At 34.1% G+C, this 23,971-nt stretch overlaps 1 protein-coding gene across 2 annotated transcripts in view; it reads right to left on the minus strand.

Annotated features, from left to right (window-relative positions):
* LOC6047478 (zwei Ig domain protein zig-8) overlaps positions 1-23,515 on the minus strand; it is a 560,935-nt gene extending 537,420 nt beyond the window's left edge. For both annotated transcript variants that reach the window (XM_038265147.1, XM_038265146.1), the window contains exon 1: positions 22,258-23,515. The gene's annotated coding sequence lies outside the window, so the exon portion shown is untranslated. The remainder of the gene's footprint in view (positions 1-22,257) is intronic.
* Positions 23,516-23,971: the final 456 nt, after the last annotated feature.

Here is a 23,971-nt window from a genome sequence, read left to right on the forward strand (position 1 = left end):
ATACTAAAAAATTTCACTAAACTACGTCTTTTTGAAAAAGTGCTCAAATTTCAGTTTATCACAATATGGGTATCAAATGATAGGGATTTTTCATACATTTTGAAAGTTATAACACATTTTTTGAAAATACTCAAAACTTTCACAAAACTCTAAGCACCAATCAGGTTACACAGCAGAGTGACCACAAGAATCGAATTCGCGGGAGGGAAAAGTAAAAAAGACGGTTCACTTCGATTGCAAGACACGTGTTTATTTGACGGGAGAAAAGTTGCAATTGAGAGTTGTAAACAATACAAGAACATTGAAATCGGTTAACACATTTTGTTTTTCACTGCTGACAGTTTAGTGTGTAGCACATCATGACGTCATCACTTCTACAAAAACTACGTATTTTCGAAATAGTACTCAAAATTTCAGTTTTTTACAATATAGGTATCAAATGATCGAAATTTTTCATACATTCCGAAAGTTAAATTATTTTTTTGAAAATACTTTAAATTTTCACAAAACTATGTTTTTTTTTGAAAAAGTTCAAAATTTTAGTTGTTATTTTAGATTGTCAAATTATTTTTATTCACTTTTTTTTTAATTTGTAATTTGTTGATCTATTCAAAAACTTCAGCCCACTGTGTTGTGATTTACAAACAGCCTCTACAAGCTCTGTGGAATTTGTGAAATTACAACGAAACTAGGATTTCTTTGCACCCAAATCACCTGCCAGCGGAGAGGAGACAACGCAACCTGGATGTGGTGATGTTATCCCGGCAACCCTACCAAAAATCAGGTAATAAATCTGATCTGAAATTTGTATACTGACCAGAGGAAAGATTGGTCCGAGTTGGTGCTATAATAGCCTGTTGCATTTACACTGCATTCAGCCGTTACTGTTGTGCTAGCCTACTGTCACCAAAAAATCGTAACCCGTGCCGTCACTCTGCCGATTTGCTGTTGTTGGTGCTCTGCGGTGTTGTTGATCTGTTCGCGATGTCTGACGAGGAAGAAATTATTTGTGCTAGCTGCGAAAAGAAGAATTGTGACCCAAAAAAAGGAATTGGATGTTGCCATTGCCACAAGTGGGAGCACTTCAAGTGCAAAAATGTTTTGGAGAAGGCAATCCCAAAATTACGTTCGAAGCCGTACTTCTGTTCGGACGGCTGCTTGGCCGCACACGAAAGTGTACCGCGCAGTTCAGCTGTGGATGCAGAGCTGCTGAATCGTATGAATGAGCTGATGTCGGAGGTGAAGGGCATTAAAAACACTGTCACAGAAATCGAAAAATCACAAACATTCATTTCTGGTGAATTCGACAAGCTCATGAAGGAGATGGTCGTCCTGAAGAAGGATCACAACAATTTAACTAAAAATGTTGGCGACCTTTATGGAAAACACCAAACTGTAAACACCAAGGTTAGTCAGCTCGAGCTTGAGGTGGACCGCCTCGCCAGAGCTGGACTAACCAACAACATGGTTATTCTTGGCTTACCGTCTACGAAGGACGAGGATGTGGGTGATCTGGTGCGCAAGGTTGCCACCTCAGTGGGATATAACCTGCCAGAGGGAGCTATTAAGGAGGCAAAGCGGCTGTTCCCCAAGGATAAAAACAACACTCGAGCAACGATCCCGATCAAGGTGACATTCTTCGATGAGCGGATCAAGGAAGGACTTTTTGCCGGCAAGAAAGCTCGTGGACAACTACTGCCTTCGTCTGTTGACCCGAAGTTCGGTTCTTCCAACAGTAGAATAATGCTGCGCGATGAAATGACTTCTTTTGGCATGAACCTACTGAAGGAGACCCGTGAAGCTGAGTACCTGACTGACTACAAGTTCATCTGGCCTGGGCGTAATGGTGTGGTGCTGGTGAAAAAATCGGAGAACTCACCGGTTCACGTGATTCGCTCAATCGCAGATCTTCATAAGCTGGAACACACAAGCTCACACAAGAGCAGTTCTCTAGGATTTCGGTCATTCGATTTTTTTTGTATTTTTTAATCCGACTGAAACTTTTTTGGTGCCTTCGGTATGCCCAAAGAAGCCATTTTGCATCATTAGTTTGTCCATATAATTTTCCATACAAATTCGGCAGCTGTCCATACAAAAATGATGTATGAAAATTCAAAAATCTGTATCTTTTGAAGGAATTTTTTGATCGATTTGGTGTCTTCGGCGAAGTTGTAGGTATGGATACAGACTACACTGGAAAAAAATAATACACGGTAAAAAAAATTTGGTGATTTTTTTATTTAACTTTTTATCACTAAAACTTGATTTACAAAAAAACACTATTTTTAATTTTTTTTATTTTTAATATGTTTTAGAAGGCATAAAATGCCAACTTTTCAGAAATTTCAGGTTGTGCAAAAATCACTGACCGAGTTATGAATTTTTAATCAATACTGATTTTTCAAAAATCGAAATTTTGGTCGTAAAATTTTCAACTTCATTTTTGATGTAAAATCAAATTTGCAATCAAAAAGTACTTTACTGAAATTTTGATAAAGTGCACCGTTTTCAAGTTATAGCCATATTTAAGTGACTTTTTGAAAATAGTCGCAGTAAAATTAGTGCACATGTTTGCCCAGTTTTGAAAAAATATTTTTGAAAAGCTGAGAAAATTCTCTATATTTTGCTTATTTGGACTTTGTTGATACGACCTTTAGTTGCTGAGATATTGCAATGCAAAGGTTTAAAAACAGGAAAATTGATGTTTTCTAAGTTTCACCCAAACAACCCACCATTTTCTATCGTCAATATCTCAGCAACTAATGGTCCGATTTTCAATGTTAATATATGAAACATTTGTGAAATTTTCCGATCTCTTCGAAAAAAATAGTTTTGGAATTTTCAAATCAAGACTAACATTTCACAAAGGCCAAACATTCAATATTACGCCCTTTTAAAATGTTTGTCTTGATTTGAAAATTCCAAAAATATTTTTTTCGAAAAGATCGGAAAATTTCACAATTGTTTCATATATTAACATTGAAAATCGGACCATTAGTTGCTGAGATATTGACGATAGAAAATGGTGGGTTGTTTGGATGAAACTTAGAAAACATCAATTTTCCTGTTTTTAAACCTTTGCATTGCAATATCTCAGCAACTAAAGGTCGTATCAACATAGTCCGAATAAGCAAAATATAGAGAATTTTCTCAGCTTTTCAAAAATATTTTTTTCAAAACTGGGCAAACATGTGCACTAATTTAAAAATGAAAAACTGCGACTATTTTCAAAAAGTCACTTAAATATGGCTATAACTTGAAAACGGTGCACTTTATCAAAATTTTAGTAAAGTACTTTTGATTGCAAATTTGATTTTACATCGAAAAATGAAGTTGAAAATTTTACGACCAAAATTTCGATTTTTGAAAAATCAGTATTGATTAAAAATTCATAACTCGGTCAGTGATTTTTGCACAACCTGGAAATTTCTGAAAAGTTGGCATTTTATGTCTTCTAAAACATAAAAAATAAAAAAATTAAAAATAGTGTTTTTTTGTAAATCAAGTTTTAGTGATAAAAGTTAAATAAAAAATCACCAAATTTTTTTACCGTGTATTATTTTTTCCAGTGTAGTCCGTATCCATACCTACAACTTTGCCGAAGACACCAAATCGATCAAAAATTCCTTCAAAAGATACAGATTTTTGAATTTTCATACATCATTTTTGTATGGACAGCTGCCGAATTTGTATGGAAAATTATATGGACAAACTAATGATGCAAAATGGCTTCTTTGGGCATACCGAAGGCACCAAAAAAGTTTCAGCCGGATTAAAAAATACAAAAATTAAAATTGAAGAAAAAAGACCGATTTCGTAGAGAATTGCTCACAAGCGCCCGCTTAGTTCATCTGAGAATTCATCGCCGGAACTCAGCCAACCAATTGCGCGTCCCGGACGCCAGAAGATACCACGCAAGTAGTGGAAAAGCTGTCGATTTTGTATTTGTCTTTTGTTTTATTTGATTTTAATGTTTAATACCAATAAAAGTTTCCACTTAACCGTGGAGCATTGGTAGCTTGAGGAGGAATTAGACTGGTATAGTTGAATCCAAGAATCGGACTTAGAATCACATTGAATGCAAGTTGAACATCAGAACTCAAACAAGATTGCATGCAAGATTGCATGTGCAGTTGAAATTGAATCTAAAAATACCTCGCTATAAATAGCCTGGGCGACTGATAGAATTCATCCAATAAGAGATGAGAAGAATTGAAAGCATTCCCATTAGAAATGAGAACACACGAAGAATTCGAACAACAATGCCAAAAGGTCGTTACCACTCGCCTAGGGTGGCTCCTCAGACCATTCACCTTCCCAAAAACCGTCCAACTCCAAGCGAAACTTACTTGAGGATACCGTGGAGATTTTCCCTTAATACTCTTAAAAAAGTGGAGCATCAACACTTCCCGTCTTCCAATTCCCTTTCCTTGTCCCTGGTGCGCGGTGGAGATGGGAGCGGCCGGCAATGGACGGCTGCCATGGTGGTGAGAGTCTGGTTCAGGTGGAATTGGTTCTATTCCCAATTATCTATTCCTAGGCAACTTGGGCTCAGACAATCATCACATCACATGGCGAAAATCCAGTCTGCAATCCGCTAAAATCACCGTCTCCTAGCGAAGCGAAGCGAATAAAAGTTATGATTGTATTGATGAGTGGATTGTGAGCAATAAAAATTCTCCCTGTTTTACTTCGTCTTTTAAAATTTTGCAACTAAATATACGTAGTATGAACAATCTTTCCAAATTCGACTCTTTAAAAGAAATTCTTCAAAGATGTGATCAACTGGGTATAAATGATTGAGATTTTCGCATTTGCATTTCGAATAAAATATCATTTTTTGAAAAACTCAAAATTTTCACAGAATTACGGATTTTTTGAAAAAAAATGCTCAAAAATTTAAATGATCGAGATATTTCAAAAAATCGATAGCTATAAACATTTTTTTAAGTCAAAATTTTCACAAAACTACGTATTTTCTTAAATATACTCATAATTTTAAAGTTCCAAATTTATCACATTCAAAATGTTTGGAAAAATTCATATCATTTGTAACTCTACTGAAATTTTGAGTGTTTTTTTTATCGAAAATACGTAGTTTTGTGATTTGATTGTGATTTTGAGTATTATTAAAAAAGATCGTTATTACATTCGGAATGTACGAAAAAATCCGATAATTTGATACCCATATTGTGAAAAACTTGAGGGCCTCGTGGCGCTATCCTATCCTATCCTCCTGGTCTTCTATCGGATGGGGAAGTAAAACGTCGGTCCATTTGCGTAAAAGTGGTTTTGGGTGACTCACCACACATTTCCTTCGGTCGCCTAGAAATGAGCAGAAACTTGCAACAGAGCCCACAAAAGACCCAGGGGTGGATTGCTTTGCTTTTTTTATTGTGAAAAACTAAAATTTTGAAAATACGTAGTTTCGTGTTAATTTGGAGTTTTTCAAAAACTGTGGTTGTTACATTTGAAATTTATGAAAAAAAATCCCAATCATTTGATACCAATATTGCAAAACTCTGAAATTTTGAGTATTTTTTCGAAAGTACGTAGTTTGGTGAAAATTTTCAGCATTTTCAAAAAAAATGAAATGTATGACAAAAACACGATCATTTGATACCCATATTGCAATCACAAATATTTTAATTTTTTTAAGAGTTAAAAAAATGCATTTTCAAAATACAGGAAAATACGTATTTTTGTGAAAATTTTCATGTTACTATTTTTTTGAAGTTTGCATGATTTTTCATTTGATTATAGTCAATGTCTCCCAAATAGCCAAAATCCCATAAGCTGAGAGTTCCCGGGAAGGCACGATTTTGGGTCCAATTTTGCCCAATGAGCGATGGTGACGTTTGATTTCAAATTGAATCAAATAATATTGAGAAAATCGCTTGTAATGTTTTCAAATGCGCAAAATGTACTAAAGTTTGATTCCAATCAAAAATCTGACGATGTTCATCTGAAAACAGGTTTTGGAAAAAATGTACAAAATCAAAATATTTAAGGCGGTACCAAAAAAGGGTTGGTCTAATTTTGCTTAAGTTTGGGAATCTTGCATGTTTAATAATGAGCAATTCTCTGAGATTTTGATGATTCGATTTGTTTGTACTTTTTAATCCGACTGAAACTTTTTTGATGCCTTCAGTATGTCTAAAGAAGCCATTTAGCATCATTAGTTTGTCATTATAATTTTTCGTACAAATTCGGCAGCTGTCCATACAAAAGTTTTTTATGAAGATTCAAAAATCAGTCTTTTGAAGGAATTTTTTAATCTATTTGGTGTCTTTGGCAAATTTTAAGGTATGGAGAAGGATTACACTGAGAAAAATGATACACGGTAAAAAATGATGATTTTTAATTTCACTTTTTGTCAATAAAACTTGATTTGCAAAAAACACTATTTTTATATTTTTTTTATATATGGGACATCAAATGCCAACTTTACAGAAATTTCCAAAGTGTGCAAAAAATCTTCGACCGAGTTATGATTTTTAGAATCAAAAATCGGAATGCTGATCGCTCACATTTTTCAATTAGATTTCTCGATGTAAAATCAAATTTGCATTCAAAAAGTACTTTACAGAAATGTTGCAAAAGTACACCGTTTTCAAGTTATAGCCATGTTTAGGTAACTTTTTTAAAACGATGTTTTTCTGCATACATTTTTGCGATTTATTCCATATAAAGTACTTCAACGATTGGCATTGGCACAGTTACTTATTATTGTCTGAAGAATCGAATCAGAGGGTATCCCTGATGTCGATTTTTTTTTATTGTCATCCCTCCCGGGCAGACGGTAATAACAAAATTTGTGCCTTTTCAATAAGAAATACAGTTAAAATAACAGAAAGTGTTTTGGAAGCATCTTGGAAAATCCATTTTTGCATAAGGGTTTTGATAACAGTTTGTGTTATCATAACAATAATTGTTATTGTTCTGATATTCGTTGAAAGCCAAAACAACTTTGGAATAACATTTTTTGTTATGGAAGTATACCTTCAGTTGTTATTGGGATGATTGGATTAGTTGTTAATATAACAATGATTTGTTCGAAGAATAACTATAAATGTTATCAATCTGTTATTACAGTAATAATCCAATAACAACAAATTCAAAACGACGAATACCAATTCTTGTTATAAATAACACAAAATGTTATTGGCCTAGTATATTCAAATATCAAAAAATGTTATTTTCAAGTTATATCCGTTTGCTCGGGTACTGTTTAAGCATTATTATTTTAAGCCAATATATAGGCAATAAATTATATTATTACATGGTTTTTTAATGTTCTTGGAAAGCATGATGTACGAATTCCAATACACCGTCAACATGAATTCAAACAAAAAAAAATATAATTAATCGAACACTTTGCATATTTTCCATACAATTTATTGTGCAACGATTGTTTAAATTTCATCGAAATAATTAATGAAGAAAAAAATTTTATTTTAATGTTTAACACAATTTTATCGTTTTAATGAATTAAATTCGCTGAAATATTCACACCCATACATTCAATTTAAAGCCCATTTCAACAAGCCAGCCAGTGCGGAGAAGCTGTGATTTTCCTTCCCCCGCTCGAAACTTTCCCTCTTCGACTATCGGAGATCGCAATCCGGATAATTGAATTCCTCTCACTGGCGCTCGAAAATTAAATTTCCATTCCAAAAAAAACTTCAACGACTCTCGACTTCTTCCTCCCAGGGATGACCGGTTCAGTCGGACTGGCACGTGTCCTCCCATCGCGTGGAGGTGGTGGTGGCAGTTAAATTAAAAGTCTACGGGGCTCGAAATGGATTATCCTAATTAAATAGCTCTCGCTCTCAAATTACCACACCACACAAGCAGAAGAGAGAGAGGGGAAAATAAAAAACAAAACTCACTAGTCGGGGTGGGGGTGTTTTTTCTTCACACCCCACGTGGGAAATTGTTGTTGGCTGGCAGAGGACGAAAGAAACAAAAAAAAAAATCAATCGGCCTTGGTTTGGAAGGCACATTTCTTATACCAAACAACTTTTTAATAGGTTTCTTCTTTTCGCACCCTCAGCCACTTCAGATCCCCCCCCCCCTCCCCCAGCAAGTATTAAAATTTTCCGACTTTTCCCTCTGTTTGTTAATTAGACAGCAGACGGAGGGATAAAGCAAAGCGAAGCAATCTTGAACCAGCGTCTTTGATTTTAAACTTGAGGGTTTTTCTTTTCTCTCACTTTTCACCAAGAAACACCCTCCATCGTGGAGTCGCGACGTTTTCCGACAAGGCCACGAAAATTACGCACACACACACAACTCAAGGATTTCTCCGCGAAAAACGTTTCAATTTGCTTCGAGGTCAACGTGACGTCGGCTCTGGTCTTGGTTTTTGGAGAGGGAGGAGATGGGAGGGGTGGAAGCCCTCAGCCGATGAAAATGAGTCTGGGTTGGAAAGTTTCGGAGGAAAACATCATTGCAATCAGCAGTCTTCTTGCGATTTTTTTTGTCTCGATTTTCGGCGGGGTTCCCAAGGGAAAAAAAGCATTGGCTGAGTGTGGGAGAAATAAGTGTGGAGGTGTTTTTCCTTGCTCTGTTTCTCACTCGGAATGGGAAAATTTGTGGCAGGTCGCTGGAAGACATCAAAGCCAAGGTCAGTGTTGAATTAAGAATTGATTGGTGTCCAACTGCTCTGATACAGTTCGGTTTTTGTTAGATCAGTTAGACCAGCGATTCTCAACCTTCTTCTAGGCTGGTACCCCCTACCATGTAAATCAAGTAGGCCCGGTACCCCCGTTGAGAATCGCTGAGTTAAACAAATAATTTATGAAATCGTTTTTTTTTTATTTTTTCAAGGTGGTTTCCAATAAAAACTTCTGCTCAAACCTATACTTTTCTTTAGTAAGAAATCATACACTAAAACAAGACTTATGAAATTTTAATTAATGTATGGAAACGTGAAAGGTTATGAATTATTTAACATTTTGTCCATAAATAATTTTTTTTTTCAATACACTGCACAGTGGTCCAGATCGCAAAATTAAGTGGAAAATGGATTTTCCGAAAAATGGTGACGTTTTGGAGCTTTGAAATTTTAAAAAGAGTTGTTGCAAATGGAAATGGGCAACTTTTGGTTTGGTTGAAAATTAGGGTGGTTCACGATTAGGGTGATTTTGAAAATATAACTTTACAGGAATATTGTTGGGAATTTTTTTGTCTTCTAGAAAGTTGTTGGGATGGCCAATTCAAGCAACTTTGTGCAAGACACCAAAATTTTATCTCATAATCTACGCCTTCTATGGCCAAATTTATAGAAAACTTCAGAGCAAACCTTCAAAAATCAGTTTTTTGAACTTGGCAATTCAGGGTTAACTTTTAGAGAAAAATAATATTGGAAGCACTTTTAGAACTCTAGAAAACGAACATTTTAATTTTTTTGACATGTCAATTTGGACTTCAGGGTCAAAAGTTACAGCCATTTTAAGGTAAAAAAGATGCAAATTTAAAACTTTTATATCTCGAAAAGGCGCAAGCTAAATTTTAAGCACCAGATTGCATTTGAAAGAGGAGATATTGCACTACAAACACTGAAAAAAAAACTCAGGGCTGTTTTTCTTTAAACTCGAGATATCTTCATTTGAAAAAGTCATATTTTCAAGGGAAACCCATATGGGACCACCCAAACGAAACTCGAAAATTGTTCAAATATATATTTTTCCACGTAATTTTGCCCGCTGAATCTGAATCTGCCCTCAGAATTGAGCCAAAATGTCAACAAATCGATTTTTGGCATATTTTGGGTTATCATTTAAACCATTTAACCACCCAAGTAACAAGCAAAATGCCTTTACTTCTTAACAGGTTTTATAAAAGGTTTGAAATTTGCTTATCTGTTTTATGAAAACATTGATCAAAACTTTCAGGGTTTATGATAGGAAAGTTTTAAAAACATCTTTAAGAATACTTTAAGAGCATGGAACATAGTTTTATATCACACTTCATTGTTTCTCTTAAAGCTATCCCAGAGAGGTTATTTATAAGACTTTTAAGCATTGTCAAGCTGCTTCGAAACTAAATTAAAACTACTCTGTTCTATCAAAGCATATTTCCAGATTATTTGAACTTGATCTGTCAAATCACATTTTTTTAGTACAGTCGGTCGGTTTAGTGTCAAAGAAACTTTTACCAAAATGTGTAATCACGGTAAACAAGTGATACTTTTCGTCCATTTTCGGCTCCAGCGCGGATGTAAAGGGGTACACCTACACAGAAAAAAAAAATCATGGTAATATTACATCTGGGAAGGGGTACATCTTTTATGTCAGAAAAAAGGTGTAATTTTACCTCTATAAATGTGTAATTTTACCACTTTTTTGGTGTAATGTCACTTTTTCAGTCTAAATTGAGGTAAAATTGCATAATAAAAGAGGTAATATTCAACCTTCAAAAATTAAAGCTTCCAAATTTACATTATTTTTTTCTGTGTATCCGAGGGTGATCGAGTACATGCCGATTTGGTCCATTGGCATGCATGGGCAGTAGATGTTTTTTTTCCGACACGTGCTGATCAAGTAACACGAGAATCATCATGGGCGCCGATTCCGTAGGTACCGTGAAGCTCTCTCCGACGCGCAGAATCGACAAGCTACAAATCATCAGTTAGGCCATCCGTTTGTCCGTCAGAGCCTTTCGAGGCCAAGCTGAATAAGGCGTTCCGAGAAGCGGATAAATTCGTCGCGGAGTACTAGTGTTTTAACGTTGGTCTAGTGTTGTTTATTAAAACCAGTGTTGTTGTGTCGACGGTAAATTCCTTCATGCGGGGAAAACTTATGATGATCCCAATCGAATAAATGAATAAACAATATGAAAAAATATTGATATTTTTTTTTATCCAACGATGACAAAATAACCATAAAAAACGTTTTGGATCTTCCTCCTGCTAACTAAAATTCACATGCGCTACGGTCGTAGTACTACGCCTTTTGCTCTTGGTTAAAATCGCCTTAAAGCTCACTGCAGTCTACATGTTCTTGCTTAATCTTGAACAAGAGGTTCACAAGAAACATAGCTCTAAAAGTTTCTTGTACAAGAGCTTCTTAAGAAAAATGGCCCTAATAACTGCTTTGAGTAAGAGAGAATAGTTTTTATGAGATCAGCCATATTAACACGAAAAAGCAACGGCCAAAAATGAAAGCCATGTTGATTTTTTAGAAAAAAAATAATTAATCGGTCCATCAAAATAAAAAATCGATGCAATTTTGAACGATTCATGCCTTCGATGCATATTTTTTCGAGGTATCTAAGAAAACTGACCAGTGAAATTTGATGGCAGGAATTTTTTGGTTAGATCGGCTGCGTAAAGTCACAGTAATTTATTATTTTGATATTATTTTATAGTTATCAATATAATGTTATCTTTTTTCATTGGCCATTTGTGATTTATTTCACAAAGAATTATTGAATTTAACGATATTATAATTAGAACTGATTTTCCTTCGACAAATCAATTTTATCTTCAACGAGGGAAAACATCTTTAATGAAAGTTTATTTCAGTCTTGAAGATCTCTTCTGTGCGGTTATAAATTTAAGAAGCTTGAGCGTAAGTTTTATTTTAGCAATTAAATACACTTGCAGAAAAAAAATCAATGTCAAAGCTGATGAGTTTTAGATGACTCCTAATAAAAGGTCTTGATAACCTCCTAATATGGTCCACTTTGCTCTTAACTCAGGTTTTATGCTGATGTATTGTTGTCTTGGAGATAAAATGGCTTTATGATCATTTTTAGCTAAGATAACTTGAATCTCTCCTCGAGATAGGTACAAAACTGAAAATGTTACTTGGGCAATCATTGAAAACGCTCACAAAAAATAAACTAAATTTAAAAGAATTTGAGGAATGGTTTGATCTCAAACAGATTCTTTACCACTCATTTACTTTTTTCTGATTTTCATGCAAAAAATACATTTTATTTCAAATCGCTTAAAATTTTCAGGATAAAGGGTCCCACTTTTGGAATAACTTGAGATGAATTTGCGCTACCGGCCGACAATTCAATAACATCATTTTTTTTATAGCCCCCTTTATTCTTAAGTATTAATGGGTAAATTCAACCAATTACTACTTCAGGAGAATATTCAAGCTACTATTTAAAGGGAATATTCTTTACATTAAAGTAATCTGCGGTAAAACAAGACAAATGGGGCGAACTGGGACACCTGTTGTAGCCTTGTTACTGCACAATATTTGGATATTTTTAGTGCTAAAAAGTTCAGCGATTTCAAAAAAGTAGGCATTTTTTCGTTCGAGAATGACAGGAAAAGTAAGTAATTAATATAAATATTGCATAATAGATATTTTGTAAATCATTTGCAAGGACATAAAAAGCACGTGAAATCTGTTGGCGCCTTTAGGCGGACTTCGATCTGAAAATTCGCCAAAAACCCATAGTTCATCCAATTTTGGATCATTAAAAAGCATTGGTAAGAAGAACTCTTAAAATTTACTTCAAATAAATTTTGGGTCGGGAGTTTGATTTATTATATGTGACTTTGGCAATGTTTAAGGAAATGTATTTTTTCTGGGCTCAACTTTTTCTGTGTGTTTTGCTAACATGTTTCGATTTATTTTAAATTAAGTATGCAGTCGTTTTTGTATTGTCTCAGACTATACATTTAACTAAAATTCAAATGATAATAGTATCATTCTACAGTAGAAAATGGGAAAAACAAGAAATGAACTGAAAAAGGAGGTGTTAGGGTTAATCAAATACTATCAAAAAGAAACGAAAACTAACCCGAGCTGACGGAAATAACTTGAGAATAACATTTTTTAATATTTGAAAATACTAGGCCAATAACACTTTAAGTTATTTATAACAAGATTCGTAATTCGACGTTATGATTTTTTTAAATTGGATTGTTATTGTAATAACAGACTAATAACATTTTAAGTTATTCTTCGAACAAATCTTTGTTATTATTTTTTATTATTTTAACAACTAATCCGATATACTTCCATAACAAAAAATGTTTTTCCAAAGTTGTTTTGGCTTTTATTAAATCCTTATGCAAAAATTGATTTTTCAAGAACATTCCATAACACTTTCTGTTATTTTAACAATATTTGTTATTGAAATGCCATGAATTTTGTTATTATCGTCTGCCCGGGAAACAAAATAAATGCAAAACCAAATATTAACATGAAACTCAAAAAACATAAAACAAGACAAGTGATGTTTTTCGTCTAACAAAAGTTGTTCAAAATTATTTTTGGATTAATTTTTTTTTTGCTGAAATTTTTGTCTTCAGTTTTGTCAAAGAGAGTAAACAATCAAATTAGAAAATTTGGTTGAAAAGTCAGTACTCATTACTATTGTTTGCTTTGCTTTTTATTTTTGGACATATCACTTAAAAATCTGAACAAAACCTTCTTGTGATGACCCCATCATGTTTTCGGCACCCTTGGCATTCGATTTAGCAACTTTTTACACAAAAATATTTTTCATAAAAAGAGGCTGCTGGAAAAGATTATACTTCTAATTAAGAGCTTGGGTTAAATAGACAAAACAGTAACATCATTTTAAATAGGTCCGAGCAAAACATGAATTAATTTTTTTTATTATGGTTTCTTGGTAGTATGGTGAAAAAGTGCATCGAAATAACATTTTATATAAATCCTTTTGAAATATTCGAGTTTATCATTTGATCAATTAAGGAAAAAATTGGTGAACGTTAGTGGCTCGAATGAATTACATGCTGTTCCGAAAGTTAAACATTGTTTGTTCAATTATTTTTAAATTTTTGAGAAAATCCTATTGTAACATTAACACTACGCCAACTCCGTGCTTTAGGAGTATAATGTAATGTTCCAATTCGACGTACAATTTCATTAGCAGATATGAATTATTTTTAAATTAAACGTTTCTCCATGAAATCAAAGTGCTTGTTGCGAGAATTTCGTAATTTGTACTCAACGTGGTTGATCTAGGTAATTATTCAAACTCAATTTTACTGAATAGGAATAAATCAATTAGGGGAAATATACCATTTATCAGCCTATTTTTTATTGTCGGCCTATCAGCACTTTGATCATGAGTTACAGTTTTTATGAAGTGTTTTGACTGTTCGAAAGTAACAAAAAGCTCAAATGAAAGTGAGCAAGCAACTCTCCATTGTGATGAGAATAGGTCGAACGGCTTAGAGTGATAAAAATGGCTATTTTTCCCCTCACTTAAAGTATTTATCAGGCCGTATTTATTAAATTTTTTAGCAATTAATGTCACCATTTTTTTATATTTCAGTTTTGCTAAAAAAAATCGTTTAAAAAGTTAAAAAACACTTTACTGCATAGATGAAAACAAAAAATATACAAAACGTTTTTAAAATGTTTATTCAATAAATATTTTAAGAAATAATAGTTTTTGGCATTATTACATTTACGAAAAAAAAAAATCTTCATCAGCAACATCTTGTAATATTTTTAAGTCTCCCAAACCCATTGGAACCCTCTTCTCAACTTTCAAAAAGGTCCCCTTAACGCAAAATAAATACAATTTTAAAGAATCCCGTCGTATCCTCTTTACATAAAACCGCATCGCCCTCCACCCTTCTTCACAGCACTCAAAACATATGCTTCCGGAATCCCTTCCCTGCTCCTCCCTTAAAAGTAAAAGTTGGCCACCGAGGCAAATCCCTAATTTTGCAAGCATCGCAACCCCCGGCCGAAAATCAGCAACGTCCACACAACTTTCCCCCCTCGGTGTGGTGGCTGCGAAAAGTCTGCCGCTGTTACTTTGGTGGTGATGTTTGCGCAAAGGGTCGTTAAATTTACACAAAATCGTTCCGGCGAAAGGCCATCATCTCGGAGAAAAGTTGGTTGGTTTTGTGGAAAGTCTCTTTTCATGAGGGGGCTGAGGTCAACGGTGCGTGCGTTAGGGTTGAGGGAGTGATTTTGAACGTTTGCTTGATTTTCACAATTGTTTCAAATAGCTAGTTGAAATAAATTTAATTAATAACCTTCAAGAAATAATAGATTTTCCCAAACGAACATCATCTCACCTTAAATACAGAAACCAAACCAATTACCAACAGTTGGTGCCCATCCTCGAATCCTCGAAATTGGAGTCTGGATATTTCCAGCTGTAAATCAAACCCCGTTAAGTGCACTTGAGAGGGAAGTCGATGAGCAAGCAGATTTTGCACACCCAATTTGGGGCGCCCGGAATGGACTGCTGGACTTCTTGGGAATTTGCTGTGGAAAAAGGAGGGACCAGGGTAAACAGACACCAGTTGGTGGTGTTTGAGTTTTGGGGTTTTTGGTTGGACAATGTGTTGGCTGGTTTATGAATTAGAAGCACGTGTTGAATATGAAAGCATATTTTTCATTCTGGGTAATTCTCCGCCAACTCACACAGCAGTTGCCCCGACCCCTCTTTGATTTGCGTGAAACTTTGTCCTATGGGGTAACTTTTGTCCCTGATCATGAATCCGAGGTCCGTTTTTTGATATCTCGTGACGGAGGGGCGGTACGACCCCTTCCATTTTTGAACATGCGAAAAAAGAGATGTTTTTCAATAATTTGCAGCCTGAAACGGTGATGAGATAGAAATTTGGTGTCAAAGGGACTTTTATGTGAAATTAGACGACCGATTTGATGGCGTACTCAGAATTCCGAAAAAACGTATTTTTCATCGAAAAAAACACTAAAAAAGTTTTAAAAATTCTCCAATTTTCCGTTACTCGACTGTAAAAAATTTTGGAACATGTTATTTTATGGGAAATTTAATGTACTTTTCGAATCTACATTGACCCAGAAGGGTCATTTTTCATTAGAACAAAATTTTTCATTTTAAAATTTCGTGTTTTTTCTAACTTTGCAGGGTTATTTTTTAGAGTGTAACAATGTTCTACAAAGTTGTAGAGCAGACAATTACAAAAATTTTGATATGTAGACATAAGGGGTTTGCTTATAAACATCACGAGTTATCGGGATTTTACGAAAAAAAATTTTGAAAAAGTTGGTCGTCATCGATCATGGCCATTCATGGTCACCCGCGACAGACACGGACGACGAAACGAAGAAAAACGCAAAAAGTAACTTTTTCAAAACTTTTTTTCGTAAAATCGCGATAACTCGTGATGTTTGTAAGCAAACCCCTTATGTCTATATATCAAAATTTTTGTAATTGTCTGTTCTACAACTTTGTAGAACATTGTTACACTCTAAAAAAACCCTGCAAAGTTAGAAAAAACACGAAATTTTAAAATGAAAAATTTTGTTCTAAATGAAAAAATGACCCTTCTGGGTCAATGTAGATTCGAAAAGTACATTAAATTTCCCATAAAATAACATGTTCCAAAATTTTTTACAGTCGAGTAACGGAAAATGGTAGAATTTTTAAAACTTTTTTAGTATTTTTTTCGATGAAAAATACGTTTTTTCGGAATTCTGAGTACGCCATCAAATCGGGCGTCTAATTTTACATAAAAGTCCCTTTGACACCAAATTTCTATCTCATCACCGTTTCAGGCTGCAAATTATTGAAAAACACCTCTTTTTCGCATGTTCAAAATGGAAGGGGTCGTACCGCCCCTCCGTCACGAGATATCAAAAAACGGACCTCGGATTCGTGATCAGGGACAAAAGTTACCCCTTAGGACAAAGTTTCACGCAAATCGAAGAGGGGTCGGGGCAACTTTTCCCGATTTCGTGTGAGTTGGTAGAGAATTACCCTTCTAATAATCTGATGTGATTTATTCTCATTTGCAAATAACTTCATCGATCATTTAGACAGGATCCAATTAAACCTGAACAAAGAAAAAATAAGCATATGTCACATCTTCATGATTTTAATTAAAATCACTTCAAACGATTTTAAAACGCATATTTCATCGATCAATGAAACCTGTCGTCTGCAGGAATAATTTATCCAGTGAATCAGAAAGCATTGAAATTCATTATCTTGAATTTGATAAGTTTCATTAGATTGTGCTAGGGTTAAATTTTTTTAAGCCCATAATAGTTTTACTATCCTTACTAGATGTTTGCGAAATTTGATTTCTTCTTTGAATGAAAATTCAACTTTTAAAGTAAAATAAAATAAAACCAATAAAACATTTCAGCGAAACCAATTTTCTTTAAATTCTGTTTTTTTTTTTGCAACAAAATCTTTTGTTTTTTTTTTAATTTTCAGCAGATCAATTTATGCAAAAAAAAACTAACTTAATCCACCTATGTGGTTGAAGCCTTCCTCACTTATTACCAACAACGGCTGATATGATGGAATTGTACAAAATTTTCATCTATTTTAAGATCCGGAATAAAAAAGTACATAAATATCATTTAAGTGGACTTATCTCGAAAAGGTCTTCCGATAACCTAACCAACGATGGGTCGGATGGTGGATCCGGACATAGTTTACATACATTTAAGTGAGATCCGGGTATATGTGAAAACACATTTTTATGCATAACTTTTGAACTACTTATCAAAACTTCAATCTGTATAAAACTCGATCTATGGGACCCTAAACCAAGTCGAATGCAACAGGTTCGGGTCAAAACGGTTCAGCCAGTGCCGAGAAACATGAGCTAGTTTGTTGGTCACTTACATACATACACACACATACACACAGACATTTGTTCAGTTTTCGTTTCTGAGTCGATATATATACATGAATGAGGGTCTACGACGTTTTTATACAAAGTTCAATTTTAGAGCAGGATTATAGCCTTACCTCAGTGAGGAAGGCAAAAAAGATTCTCATTTTAGTTTTTTTAAAGCTATGTGAACTTTCGATATAATTTTTATTTCATTCCCTAAAGGATCACAAAATAATTAACAAACAATGTTTGGATAAAAATAAGTAACTGTGCCAACTTCAAGCCAAATCGAATAAGGGTTACGGGACGCTACAGATCGTTTAATTTGGTGGAATGAAACTTTTCATACAAAAACGTCTTCTTTAAATTGACAATGGATAAACGTCAGGATTAACTCGGATCGTTTTGCGGTCTTGAATAATATTTTTGTCATAAAATTTTACGTGAGATTCTCACATTTAACAATAATTCGAAACATTTTACATTTCATTAATATTTGTTTTGCTTTTTCCCATTCAATTTTGCGAATTTTTCCTCACAAATTTCAACGATAAATAAACCTGAAAAAATTTGACTCAAAATTGGCACATTTTTTATATTTACCTGAAATATCCCGTAAGTTGGAATGTTATGAGTAAAAGAATAAAATGTTTTTAAGAAACTTGTCAAAAAGAGGGCGGTGCCAAAGAAAAAGGAATGTTCCAATCGGCAACAAACTTTGAATTTCTGATAACTATTGATAGATGAACGTTTACTCTAAGTTTGGCCCTAATCGTTGAAAGTCATTTACCCTGAAAACCTTGAATTTAATAAAATTTTTGAATAAAGTACTTAATTTCCAATAACCACCATTTTGCTATCATTTTTTCTGAAAACTGAATTATAAAAAGAAATGAGAAGATTTTAGTTTGGTTTATTCAAGGGATAAATTTTGATCCTAAAATCAGGCTCTTTTAGAATAATTAATTAAATTATTCTTGAATCTCGTGAAATTTGCACGTAATTTGAAGAGTTGGTTAATGGTCTCCTTGGAAATTGGAATGTTATAGGATTAACATCTTAAAAAATGATCGCATATTATTTATAAATTATATTTTTGCATCTTGATTTTTTAAGTAAAACTTAGGAAGAGAGAGAACTTGTTTTCCAATGCCTATCATAGAGAAAAGAAAAAAAATACTTCAAATTAATAATAGTTAGAAAGCACTTACCGTGATTTTAACGAAAGGTTTTCTTGGTTATTTCATCATTCTTTTCGTTCCTTGAAATTTCCGTCAAATGGTGTTTTGGAATTATGGTTCCCGTGAAAATTTTAATTTTTAGCGTGAAAAATCACTAAGCCTAATGATGATATAATTGGGAAACACCAAACAATATTGCACGTGTTAAGTGAAAACAATTCCGCAATGGTGTAAGCAAAAATTATGAGCAATTTTTTAACATATTTTTAGAATAAATAAAAAACCTAATGAATATCGCTACACATTTTTGGAATGTTACAAATTAACTGCAACAAAAAAAAGCCTTATATTTTTTTTAAATAGATTGAAGATTTTCTGGATGATAATTAATCAAACTGAATTTTCACTGATTCGTAGATAGAAATTTGCCGATTTTTCTTAATCAATGCAAGAGATAACCAATTTCATTCATTTAATGCACTTTTGATCATTTATAAGAAGAAGGAATAACAAAGAGTACAAGTAATAAACTGAGCGCTAAATAAAACATTTGGTTTTGAATAAACATTTGGGAAAAGCTTAAAAAATCAATCAAATCAGATAAAGATAGGAACAATCAAATTATCAACAAACACAACGTGGATGATCACAGTTATTCTTCTTTCAAATAGAATTTTAATTTTAACGATTTTGTTTAATTTATTCTTTTTGATTAGTGTTTTTTTTATAAATTTATATTTTTTTACCCTTATTGTTCTCAAAAAATTTATACAGTACATAAAATAATTTTCATAAAATAAAATTTAAAGTTAAAATACCGATTAGAAATAAAAATCAATGCAAAACAAAATTCAAAAAAAAATAAATTTTGAAAAAAATTCTAAATCATCGTATGACCGAATCACTCAAAATGAAAAAAAAATCTTATCTTCATACTTTTCTTTACCAAAAATAATGCTTACATTATTATGATTAAAATAAAATTCATCAAGAATTGCGCTGGATTTTGAATGATCTTTAGGCCTTTGCAATTATTTTTCAAAGTTTATGTCGCCCCTTCCCATTTAAGAATTGGTTCAAAAAATCAGTGTGCAAAAAAATATATTTACAAAAAACTGGAAAATTTCAATAGAAATAGAAAGTAATCAACTCAAAACACTCTGACACTCACTTTTAGCTTGCTTGGGCTCGTTTAAAAATATTTTGAACTTTTATGAAATTACAAGGTTCAGCACCGCTAAAATTTTTTTTTTGTCACAAAAATGAAATTTATGTCAAATCTTACAAATTTTGAAAACATATGATTGCAAAACAACTAGACAGGTGTATGATGCATTTTGAAAAATTTTTTTCATCCAAATGTTTAAACCGTGGGCTGTAATTTTTTCAATTTTGAAAAAGGTTTTTTTTTCTTTTTTCGATGTAATTAACAAAATGAAATATAAAGCCAAATGAGTAAATTATTTTACGAATCCGGGAAAGTTCAAAGTATGACTAGATCAGATCAAATAATGCAGGCTTAGAAACATAAAATTTTCTAACATTTTTTCGCTAATTTTATCATGATTGAGCATTCAATTTTGTGCATTCATCTGAAAAATAAATAAAAAAAAAACGAAAACATGCTATCACTATCGATTTTATGAATCTGAGAAAATATTAAGCCAACTCAACTCCTATAATATTTTTCAATTCAATTGGAATAAAAGTGGCTACGGCTACTGATTTTGGAATAAAAGTGTTTTTTTTTTTTGTTCCTCTTAAACTATGGCAATTTTTCACCAATTTTGACAAGATAATTAATTTTGTGCTAAAATGACTTGAAACTTGTTAAAGCTGATTTTTTTTATACCCACTAAGATTTTTTATAAATCGTTGAAATTTCTCTATGTCGGGATAACCAAATACTTTAAAAAAGAGTCAATCGACAGATTATTGAGTTTTGGTGAATTTCAATCCAGTTTCATTTTAATAACACTTAATTTTTAATCTTGTTATTTTTCAGAAGCTTCTAGAACTTCAAGCACAAGCCGTTCATCAATGACGAATATATTCGATGTGGTGAAGAATCCCGAGCAGACGGAAATAACTTGGGAATAACATTCTTTGTTATTTGAAAATACTAGGCCAATAACATTTTATGTTATTTATAACAAGATTTGTTATTCGCCGTTATGATTTTTTTGTTATTGGATTGTTATTGTAATAACAGACTAATAACATTTTACGTTATTTTTCGAACAAATCTTTGTTATTACTTTTTGTTATTTTAACAGCTAATCCGATCATCCCAATAACGTTTGGAGTTATTCTTCCATAACAAAAAATGTTATTCTCAAGTTGTTTTTGCTGTCAATCAATATCAGACCAATAACATTTTTTGTTATGATAACATAAACTGTTATTGAACTCTTATGCAAAAATGGATTTTTCAAGATTATTCCATAACACTTTCTGTTATTTTAACAGTATTTGTTATTGAAATGGCTTGAATTTAGTTATTACCGTCTGTTCGGGATATCACTAAAAACAACATGGAATCATCAGTTGAGTAGATTTGGCTGTAGCATATGGATCATTTCCGTTTTTTCACTAACTGCAACTGCTGTACTATAAAGTGGCATGAAATTACTTGTGCAATTACAAGCGACCAAAATGTGCTCTTGGTTACCCAGTAATAGATGGTAAAATACCATGAAATCATACCAAAATTATGTATGTGGAAGACCACAGGAATACCAAAATCTGATTTCCCAAAGGCGCAAACAAAAAACAAAGCCATGAAAATACCATGTTTTGGTATTCAAGCAATCCCGAGCAGACGGAAATAACGTGGGAATAACATTTTTTGATATTTTAAAATACTAGGCCAATTACATTTTATGTTATTAATGACAAGATATGTTATTCACTGTTATGATTTTTTTGTTATCGGATTGTTATTGTAATAACAGACTAATAACATTTTGAGTTATTCTACGAACAAATCTTCGTTATTCTTTTTTGTTATTTTAACAACTAATCCGATCATCCCAGTTGGAGTTATTTTTCCTTAACAAAAAATGTTATTTCCAAGTTGTTTTGGCTTTCAACCAATATCAAATCAATAACAAATTTTGTTATGATAACATAAACTGTTATTAAAAAAAAATATCCCGGGTCCAGGAATTCCCGGGAAATAGCAAAATTCAACTCTCAATTACCAGGAAATTGTAAATCTCGAGAATCGTCATCCTCTAACTCGTAACTATATGGATTGAGGTGTATTTGCATTTCAATTAACCTTGTTGCTGGGTAAATCGACAAACAGTTATTGATTGATAGATCTATTTGTCAACATTTAGGATAGAAAGATGAACGATCGTATCAATTCCCTAATAAAATTAACATACTTGTTGTGTTTCCAATTATTCCAAATTAATATTAGGATTTGAGTAAATCTTACTTATCTTAAAACCGCACATAAATCCAGATTATTAGGATCAAATTTACTCTCACCTTAATATCAAACAATCATCACCTTCTTGCTGCTGCTGCTGCTGCTGACCAGGCTGAACGTTAAACCCCAGAAAATCCTTCCTTTTCCAGATTCGATTCGTTTTCCACGCAGTTTAGTATTGATATTTATCCTCTCATTTCACGACCACCACCACCGGAACACAAAACCTTCCCCAAATTTCAGTGCCACGTTGCTTTCCCGGCTTTTAACTTTTTTTTTTTTTTTTGCTCACTGCTCAACACCCAATTTTTTCCCCCTAAAACACACAAGCACGAACTTCCCCAAAACCCGCACCGCCGGGTCATAAAATTGGAAATTCCACCGCACTAAACAGCATCAATTTATTATGCGCGCCTTTCACTCTCGTTACACTGAAAAATGCTGTCGTCGTGGAAAACGGCTCCAAAATCAGCTGAGTCAGGACATCTCCACCAAGTTGGAACCTTTTTTTTTCTTTTTTTTTTGTTTGGTGCGAATTATTTGCGCTGAATAATTTAAGGGTTTTGCTTAAAATTTACGTGCTTTTTTTCTGGGGGTGGTGTAAATTTTTTAAACTTGTGGTCAGTGTGCGATTCGACGAATTTTCCGACAACCCCGGGAGGTCACGATTCACCGACTGGTGCTGCACGTGAGTGCAATTTTCCTCGCGCAGCTAAAACAACAAACTGTAAACATGTAGTCGGTGTTTTTTTTTGCGAGTAATTTTGTGCCCCAAACCGGTTTCGCAGGTCGATTTGCGGTGGTCACGTTCTGATTCTCCGCGGTATCCAGACTGTGGGAGAAATTCACCGTTTTTCACCGCGGTGTGCCCCGCCAGGTGCGAGCACGCGAAATCCTTTCGTCCTTTCGTGATTGGCGAATAAACTTCAAAACATTCTCACACTCACACACGCTGAAGCTGCCAGGACGAAATCGATTTTCACACTCCTTCGTGTCCTCTCCGCGAGCACTCACACTTTTTTCCTTCTTTTCGGGGGAGATTTTTCCCTTTTATTTTCAAACTGTTGTGTGCCGGAATTTCCCACGCACTTTTGCTGCACAATTTTCCTCGAAATTTTCGACGGGGGAATATCCTTTCCCGATCGGCTTTCCAGAATCTCCACCAAAAATCCACAAAAATCCTCACTTTTCCACCTCCGAAAAAGATTTTCCACTTTTTTCCCGACTTTTCCGCGTTTTTTTCCCCCACAATACACAGGGCGAAACGTCCCAAAAGCGCGGCGGACGAGATGATTTTCCGAAAGCACCTTCCACCGAACTGAGGGCCGCGTCACACACGGGAGAGAGTCGAAGGTCCTGCCTCGGTCGCCAGCAGTTTCCCGTCGTGAGGAGGGAAAACGCCCGCGAGAGAGTGCGAGAGAGAGAGTGGTTGTTGTCTGAGTCTGCGCATGTTTTTCTCACGACTCACGGCTCACGGTTCCCCGTGGTAGTGCGAGCGCGGGGGAGGAACAGCTGTTTTTCCCTGACCTAGTCGTGAGGCGAGCGAGTTTGTGCGGGGAGAGAAATTCCTAGGTGAAGGTTGGCGGAATTCTTCTTGTTCTTGTTGGGTTAGGGGTGGTCGGCCCCTCGCCCTCTCCCCACCATTTGATTTAATGTGGAAAGGGTTGGGAAAAGCCGGAAAATTTTCGGTGAATGCATTAGGAAGGGTGAGTGGAGTACACCGTAGATTCCCGCAGTTCGAAAAGTAAATATTTGCCGCGTGGGGAAACAGGA

This window comes from Culex quinquefasciatus, chromosome 3, assembly GCF_015732765.1.
Source record: "Culex quinquefasciatus strain JHB chromosome 3, VPISU_Cqui_1.0_pri_paternal, whole genome shotgun sequence".
Classification (NCBI taxonomy): Eukaryota; Metazoa; Arthropoda; class Insecta; order Diptera; family Culicidae; genus Culex; species Culex quinquefasciatus.